This window comes from Phyllobates terribilis, unplaced genomic scaffold (genome assembly GCF_046119375.1).
Source record: "Phyllobates terribilis strain yellow unplaced genomic scaffold, ASM4611937v1 Scaffold_11__3_contigs__length_659146591, whole genome shotgun sequence".
NCBI lineage: Eukaryota > Metazoa > Chordata > Amphibia > Anura > Dendrobatidae > Phyllobates > Phyllobates terribilis.
The window spans coordinates 5,068,911-5,078,341 of NW_027362771.1; positions in this window are offsets into that span (position 1 = coordinate 5,068,911).

Sequence of the window (9,431 nt, forward strand, 5' to 3'; positions counted from 1 at the left end):
ACCCGCAACGTTGTATGGACATTTTACTTTGTGTTTCCACTTTGTGCCGGGAAAGCCTGTTTTTGTTTTGCTTCCTGAGTGGTTTATGTTGTTTAATAAGCCAGCCTGGATTTCATTGAAAACGCTTCTGTGCCTACCTCAACTGAAGCCAATTTAGTACCAAACCCTACAATTGGTGCTAGAAGCACAGGCACGAATCCCAAGGGGCAGTGTGACTGCTACAGAAAACCATATATGTCCTGGTTGAAGGCCGCCAGCCAGCAAGGGACGTCCATCAGCATAAAGGAGCTGATAAAGCGGCTGGTGCAGACTAACCTCCAGCAGCATCAATGGCAGCAGTGGCAACAGCTGATGCAGCAATTGCAGCACAAGCAGGAGATGGAGCTCCTGGCCAAGGTGATCCGTGGCAGGGCAACCGCCCCACCCACAACCCCAGGTGCTGACTCTCACGTGAGGAAAACATTAAGGAGAGCATTACAAAAGATGACCTCGGGTGATGACATCGAGGCGTTACTAACTGTCTTTGAAAGGGCGGCAGAGTGGGAGAAATTACCTCCGGAGAAGTGGGTGGAGGTTTTGGCACCATATTTAATAGGTGAGCCGCAGAAAGCCTACTATGACTTGGCCTTGCAGGATGCAAAAGAGTACGCCAAATTTAAAAATGGAAATCTTGGCACACTTAGGAGTTACTCTGACTGTCAGGGCGCAACGGGTGCACCACTGGGCCTATTGCAGTGACAAACCTCCCTGGTTCCAAATGTTCGACCTCCTACACCTGGTCCAAAAGTGGTTGCAACCTGAGTCCTCCTCCCCAGCGCAGATGGTGGAAAGGGTCGTCATGGACAGGTTCATACATTCTCTGTCGAGGTCAGTGCAAGCCTGGGTGGCCCAGGGAGATCCCCGTAATGCCGATGACCTGGTGGGGCTGGTGGACAGGTACCAGGCAGTAGAGAGTTCCTTGGGGAAGCCAGGGGTCGTAGTGTCTTCATACTGAGGGGAACTAGAGCCACGTCTGAGGGGCATCCTAAAGCACAGGAGGGGTCTGAGTTGCTGCCAAAGGTCCCACCCAATAGAATGTATGTTGGAGATGTCACACCCCAGGTCACATAGCCGCCTGTTGTTCCATGACCAATGAGCCAATGGACTGCAGCACAGACTGACACTGCTCGTACTTTGCATATCCTGCCTGCAGTGCTATCCCCCAACCATACTCGGTCCCCAGCTGCCACTATTTCTCCCAGTATCGTCTCCGCGTTCCACAATCAAGGGTCCCTGAACATTACTACTGGTACTTTTCTGTGTGAATCTGCTTGGCTACTATCAGCCTGTAATATTTCCAGTGAACTATAGTACAACGCCATGGTATTGGCACTGCCCACAGTACCAGTAGCGAAGCCATCCCCAATATCCTTCTCAGGAATTCTATTTGATAGATTGAGTGGCTGCCCAAATACATTAGTTTTTCACAAAGGAGCTGAAGATAGAGTGGCAGTAGGTGCAAGTTTCTCCAGCCTGTTAGATATCAGAGGGTGAACAGCAGCACATTGGCTCAGTGGTTAGCACTGAAGCCTTGCAGTGCTGGGATCCTGGGTTCAAATCCCAGCAAGGACAACATCTGTAAGGATTTTGTATGTTCTCCCGGTGTTTACGTGGGTTTCCACCTCTGTGAAAAAGGAGCCATAGAGTGTCCGGAACCTTCCCACACACTTTTATTAGCCAGGACTGCTTCTCCGCAGGGTTGGACAGTCCCACCAGAGAATCATCAGTTGGGCCCTGGCTTCTCAATCAGGAGAGTTCATGGTGGCGCAAACTTTGCAGCAGCTATGGGACTCTTGAGCGGGGGAGAAAAGTGAGCCCTCAGAATCAAATCCTCTGGTGGGCTTAATGTTTTTCAGTTTGAAACCGTTTCTCAGTGGCAGTTGTATTTCACCACAGCCATATTCTTTAGCTTGGTGAAAGGACTGGCATAGAGGGAAACCGTATCTACTCTGGCTGTCATTTCTCCGTCACCAGGTTCCACCCATTGTCACACAAGACCATGCCTGGCTGTATGTTCAGCGGTGAGAGCCACAGATCAGGCTGCTGTGTTACAGCTTTCAACAACTCTGCAGCGGTAGGCGGTTTGTCACCTAAGAATGTTATCTTAAGCACAGCCTGTTGCCTCTTGGCCAAGGCAGTGCGGCACTGCTTTTAGCTTGTGACTGATGTGGTCATTTCGAAGATGTAATGCAAGAACTCGGCACTCAGAATGTAGTTTAAAAATTTTATAGCCATAAAGAGAGTGTTTAAACAGCATATTTTTCGGTCCCATGGACCTTCGTCAGTACACTCTATAACAATAGAACCAGAAAAAATTATAAATACAATAAGTACATTGTGATCATGAAAAATTGCAAAGAAACATACATGAATATAATACAAAGTAAGTGGCTCCATCTGGAGCTCATATTACATACCCAGATGAAGGTTGGTGCAGGATAGAGGTATGTAGCGTCATAACACGGTATCCACCGCTCGTTACGATGTGGTGCCAGTGACCAGGGAGCCCTGGAAGTCTTTTATCTGGCCGGTATGTAAAAGTGCTGCAGCCGCGGCCAATAGAAAAATCAGAATCCGTGGCCGGAAGTGACGTAGTTAGTTGCTAGGTATTGGTTTCTTGTGTGGTGACGTCTATGGCGTGTTCCACCAGTGCTGAAGTGTGCGTCCAGGGGCATATGCATTCCAAGAGATGCGTGCTGTGGCTAAATACATAGTATAGTGTGGATGGAAGCAGAATGGAATGTGAGAAAGATGATAAAAAGTTTCAAAAATGTATAAGGACCACAGAGAGACGAGCAGTGGAAACCATGTTATGACGCCACATACCCAGATGAATGTATGCGCAGGATAGGGGTATGTGTCTTTCCTCCACCTTTGGGGCGCTATATTACTTTGCGGCTATTTACCTTTGCTCACTTTCCCCTGCAGACTTATACCCCCACTGGGAGACACTGAGTCCCACATTTATCTCTTCTGAAAATACAGCCTCACAGGTATGCTCCTCCTTCTCCCATACCTTCTTGTTCCCTACTACTATTTCCCCTTTACTGTTTTGTCTCCCTCTTGTTTGCCCTCCCTTAATTATTTAATATATATTTTTTCTACATTAGAAAATATTATTTGGAGAGCTTCCTCAGAGCCCTATGGCTCCTTGTCCTGTAATATGAGCTCCAGATGGCGCCACCTACTTTGTATTATATTCATGTATGTTTCTTTGCATTTTTTTCATGACCACAATGTACTTATTGTATTTATGATTTTTTCTGGTTCTATTGTTATAGTGTGTACTAATGAAGGTCCATGGGACCAAAACGTCTGCTGTGTAAACACTCTTTATGGCTATTACATTTTGAAACTACATTCCAAGTGCCGATTTCGTGCATTACATATCTACTGGCGTTGGACCCTTCTTGAGCACCATATATAAAGGAAGTGCAGTGATATTCTACTTTATTTGATGTACTCCAGTCCACTTGCACCCTACTGTGTCAAGTTGTCACAAGTTTTGTCATATAATGCTGAAGAAGCCTCTAGCATCAAGTGATTTCTTAAAAATCCCTCCAAAGGAGACGCAAAGTCAAGATTTGGAGAAGGAGAAACGACATTTGGTAAATATTGAATTACATTGTGCCACTTTAACCCAATATCTTCGGGCACAACAGATCCCACGTGGCCTTAGGGTTCCCATAAGACCAACATTATTTAAGGACCAACAGATTATTGCATGAGATTTGAACAGATATTAAACAAATGCTCGTTTAACCTGATGACATTAACCGTTGATCATTTACATATAGCGATTAAATCAACAAAGGAAGAGATCACTAACATTGAGAGTCAGCTATCTTCGACCTGCTCGGCTGATGAAATTGCTGTTTTAAAAAACAAGATTAAAACCACCATAGACCAGCATCGACGGGATATGGAACAGAGAAAGAGAGCTAGATTCACCAGAGACGCAGAGGACTATGAACTAGATAGGGTGTACAAATGGCAGGACAAATTTGTTCCCAGAAGAAACTTTTATAGATCCAACAAATCCTCATCTGAACCGTATATTTCGGACTGGGATTTGGAACGCAGAAAAACCTTTACCAATCCTTCTCAATTTAGGTCAACGCAAACGCCTATCCAGGTGAAGAGGACCCGGTGAGGCGGCCAGCACAAGAGAACACACGGAATCATACAGAGTAACCCGATCCCATGTACATCACTGGTAATGAATATTTCTTCTCGGTCTCTAGGAATAGCAGAATTGTCTGTATTAGAGAGAGGACTATATTTTTGCCCTATGTACAGGTTGTGAGGAGCTGCCCACTTACTAAAGACGATGATACTTTTCCAGCAACGGACCACCATTTTTGTCAATATTATTATTGTGTTTTATTAGTGATTTATACTTGTTATGTTTTATATAATTCTGCTTACTTGTCAGTATGTAAGATTCTCTTGTAAAATGTCTAGCATTCCACTAATCTCATCTCTATCTCAGGAGTCCATTGTTTCAACAGCCAATGGTCTCATTGTGTGTGTGTAGGTTGTGGACACAGTGGAGCCGTCACCACAGGGGATCTTACATGCAGTCTCAGATGAAGGCTTCTAGAATATTCTTCATTGTTTTAGCAAACAGTGAAGTTTAAGGGGGAGGGGGATCACTTCTGTCCTGGGAGGGGACTGATCCCAGTGGAAGAAAGTGGAGACATGTTTTTGACAGTTGTATGGAAGGATTGAAGGAAGAGGATGGAGACCGTGGACTTGGAAGGATGAATGGATAAACATGTTACCATTATGGATTATGTCGTTTGGATTTACACTTTCTTAAAAGGACTGCTGCTACTGGATACCTGTGCTTTCATCGTTTTATCTGCCGTACAGACTATACTGGCTGGAGATACGAAATCTGTGGGCCAACCAAAAGTTGGGAGACAGTGAGTATGGCCTTATACAAAGCCAGTGGAACTACTGAACCCAGATTGGGAATTTGATGACTGAGAAAACTGTATTTTGGCTATTAACCTGGAATTGCTTTATTACCATGGCTGTGATCAATAAAATATTGTTGCATCGTTAACCTGACTAGGTGATTACTTACAACCCACAACCTCAGATCTCTACACAGGTATAGGACATTTTCTTTAGACATGGAACTGCAGAGGTTTTATTGTACACTTAGACAAAGTCCACTTCTCTGACCCATCCACCTCCACCACAGCCCCTATGACCCCAATATGTTCACCAGCTATCACTGCGGGACAACTTGGTCTCTTTTCCATTAGCACCTACCGCCCACTTCAAGGAGGCCCGACCTTGGAAACTTTTATTAATTTTGTTGATAAATCTTTTCAGGACCTTTGCAACAACATCAGAAGGGGTAAACTCCACTCCAACTCCAATTTTACTCCTCAACAAGCGCTCAGATCCTTAAAAGAGGACAAATCAATCATCATTAAACCTGCCGATAAGGGTGGAGCCATTGTGGTAATGGACAGGGTTGATTATGAAAAAGAAACTCTCAGACAATTGGGGAATGGATCAGTATACACTAAACTCCCACATGATCCCACCTGTGAGTTTAGCTCCCAGATCTCAACCATTTTGGAGAAATATATCGGGAATTGTACGACTGACCAAAAAACAAAAGAATTCTTGACAAATAAACATCCCGTGATTCCGCTATTTTATATCTTGCCCAAAATCCATAAGTCATTGGAGAATCCCTCTGGCCGCCCAATAGTAGCATTTACAGAATCAATCTTTTCAACTCCAAATTTCTTGAAAAAATATTTACTCATATTATTTAAAAAAACTCCCTCGTTCCTACTGGACACGGGTGATTTTCTTCATCACATCTATGATCTACAATGCATTCCAGTCGATGCTATCTTGGTCACCATAGATGTAAAAGATCTATACACTTCCATCCCACATACGAAGGGAATAAATGCTACGAAAGAATTATTGAAATATGTCTGTATTGAGCTCCTGACCATGATTCTCACAAAAAACTATTTCATGTTCCAGGAGTCCTTCTTTTTGCAGAACAGAGGTACAGCAATGGAGTCCAATGTGACCCCCCCATATGCAAACTGCTTTATGGCTTAATTTGAGGAACAGGTGGTTTACCCTAATACACTGTTCCAAAGCCATGCCATCCTGTGGAAACATTATATAGATTATATTTTTTGCATATTGGGGGGCACTCTGGACTCCCTCAGAATCTTTTTCTCCACCCTTGATTCCACATGGTCTGAATTACGGTTTATGTCCTATAACAACCAGCAGATTAATTTTTTGGACACCATGATTATAAAGGACGCTGGGGGTCATTTATCAACAGATCTTTATTCAAAGCCAATTCAGGAGGGTTCAATGGATTGTTAAAAATCCGGACCTATGTACAACATGTTTGAGAGAAATGTAGGCCAAGTTCAGGGAACGGGGTTATCCGGATAGGATGCTACAAGAGTCCTTAAAACCTACCATCTCCACATGTCCTCCTGAGATGGACAGGATTCTCTTTGTACACACATACCACCCTTTCTTGTATATTATACATCGCTGCATATGGAAACATTGGGGTATTCTCGGTACTGCATACCCCCATATAAAAGAATTCATAAAACCTTTTCTTCCGTGCTTTAAACAAGCTCCAAATCTCAGGGACACCTGGTACATTCTGATTTTGGCACTGTACAGACTAGGAGACAGAAAATTTTACAGACTCCTAGAACCCTGACATTTCCATGTCTTCAGTGCAGACAGTGCAATAATGTACAAAAGAGTAACCAAATCTGTCACCCATATACGGGCAAAAAATATATGATTAAAGATTTCACCTCATGTGATACCTCCTACGTAGTATACTTAATTAAATGCCCATGTGGCCTCCTGTACATTGGGGAGACTACACAACCTGTGAAGGAGAGAATATAAAAACACAAATCTACAATCAGATGTAAAAATACCCTGCTACCGGTCCCCTACCATTTCATTTCTTCAGGACACAATGTGTCACAATTAAAATTCCAAATAATTGAACATGTTCCCCTACTGAGACAAGGAGGAGATCGGATACGATTCCTGAAATACCGGGAAGCCTTTTGGATCCATGAGTTGCAGACCCTGGCACCAAAAGGCTTAAACCGGGATTATGATCTGTTATCATTTATTTGAACATCATGCGTTATACTCTTTTCCTCTTTGATTTTTTATCTGTGTACCCATATGGCTGTTAAAATATGTGACTCCATATCCTTATTAAGTGATATGAATGTATCTATGGAATATTGACATCTTTTTCCTTCTTTTTCTAGACCCAGAATTAATTTCCTGTTACTCTACTCTTGACCACTAAACTCGTCCCTCTGTGGTCTTTATAAGTTTTTGGAACCTTTTATCATCTTTCTCACGTTCCATTCCGCTTCCATCCACACTATACTATGTATTTAGCCACAGAACGCATCTCCTGGCACTCATATGCCCCTGGAACGCACACTTCCGTACTGGTGGAATGCACCATAGATGTCACCACACAGGAAACCAATCTACCTAACAACTAGGCCGCGGACTCTGATTTTTCAATTGGCCGCGGCTGCTGCACTTTTACATCCCGGTCAGATAAAAGACTTCCGGGGCTCCCTGGTCACCGGCGCCACATCGTAACGAGTAGTGTTGAGCGAGCATGCTCGACACTGCTCGGTACTCGCTCGAGCATCTCACTACTCGGGATGTTCAGCGAGCACCGAGCATTTCCGGGTTACTCGGGCGGGAGCACGGGTCTCAGCCCTGCATGTTTGCAGGGCAGAGCCAATGAACATGCAGGGATTGCCAGATAGTCACTGTAATGCCGCAACCATGTTGTTTGTGGGCATTACAGTGATTGGCTGGCCGCACAACGTCACCTCGAGTATTTAAAACCAGGCGCCGCCATCTTGGACACAGTCGCTCTGGATCAGACAGTGTAGGGTCAGTGCTGCTGAGTTAGGGAGAAATATATAGTGCGAAATAGGTAGTGTAGGGTCTCTGAAGCCTGCCAAATCAAACAAACAATCCTTCTCAGGACTAATATCCATCCCAGATGGCAGGCAGGCTGTATAGGAGACGCAGTGGTTATACCAACAAACACTGCATTACAGTCCTGTGTGCTCCTGCTGGTCAAACTGCTCGACTTATCCCCAGGTCTCAGGGGCCAGAAAAAAATTCTTTATTTTTTCATCTAAATCCTGTTTTGTTTTGTTTTTTCCTCAGTCAGACTGTACAAATACACGTCTTATTAACCTTTTGGTATTTCCCCCCCCCCCCAAAAAAAAAACAGTGTGTCTGTGAGTGTTCAGACACAAATATATCTGTTTAAAAGAGTCTGGTGTAGGCCAGATAACTAGAGCTGTGTTTTTCCTCTTCCACGGTTCTAATCTCCATTTTATTACCCTTTTGCCATCGATAGTGTGAGTGTAAGCTATTTTACGTCATTTACAATGGGCAAGGCGCTTGGCAAGGGATGTGGAACTGGAAGTTCTGTTAATGGGGCGTGCAGAGGACGGGGCCGTGGCCAAGGTGAAAATGTGCCACAACCAACAGCCACATCTTCTCGCTCCCAGTTCTTGACTGAATTACTAGGGAAGCACACAACAACAAGACCACTATTGCGAACTGATCAGTGTGAACAGGTTATTAATTGGATAGCAGATAATACTTCCAGTCACCTGGGCACCACCACCTCCGGTCTGTCTTCCACACGGTCAAGTCTTAGTAGCCGTGAGTCTCGACCGCATACTCCTCCTCACCCTGATGCTCCTTCCTCCCACCATGGCAAATGTCGTCAGAGAGCAACTGATCCCACAGTTGGCCACTCTGAAGAGCTGTTCACTGGTCAATTTCCATATTTGGGCCCCTTGCCTGCTCCGCATGAAGTGGTGGAAGAGGAGATCCCATGTAGCGATGACCACAGGAAGGCGACGCTGGCAATTTGTCACAAGAAGTGGATGATTGCCACAAAGTGAGGAGGAGGACCGTGGTGTGGAAGTGGAAGAGGAGGAGGTGGTGGATGATCTAGTAACTGACCCAACGTGGCAGGAGGACACGCAGAGCGAGGCCAGCAGCACACAGGGGCAGGGAGGTAGAGTACCCCAACAGGCAGGAAGAAGCAGTGTGGTGTCCGCAGACAGAAGGCGGGCAACCGTTCCCTGTAACACCAACATGAGGGACGTTGCCAGTACAACCGGTAGGTCTTCCAGAGTCTGGAATTTTTTTAAAGACTCTACTGATAACCCCAAAAAGGCCATTTGTACCACCTGCCAGGCCAGCATCAGCAGGGGTGACAAAACTACCTGCCTGGCCACCACCAGCATGATCAGGCACATGTCAGCAAAGCACCCGACTTTGTGGGGCTAACC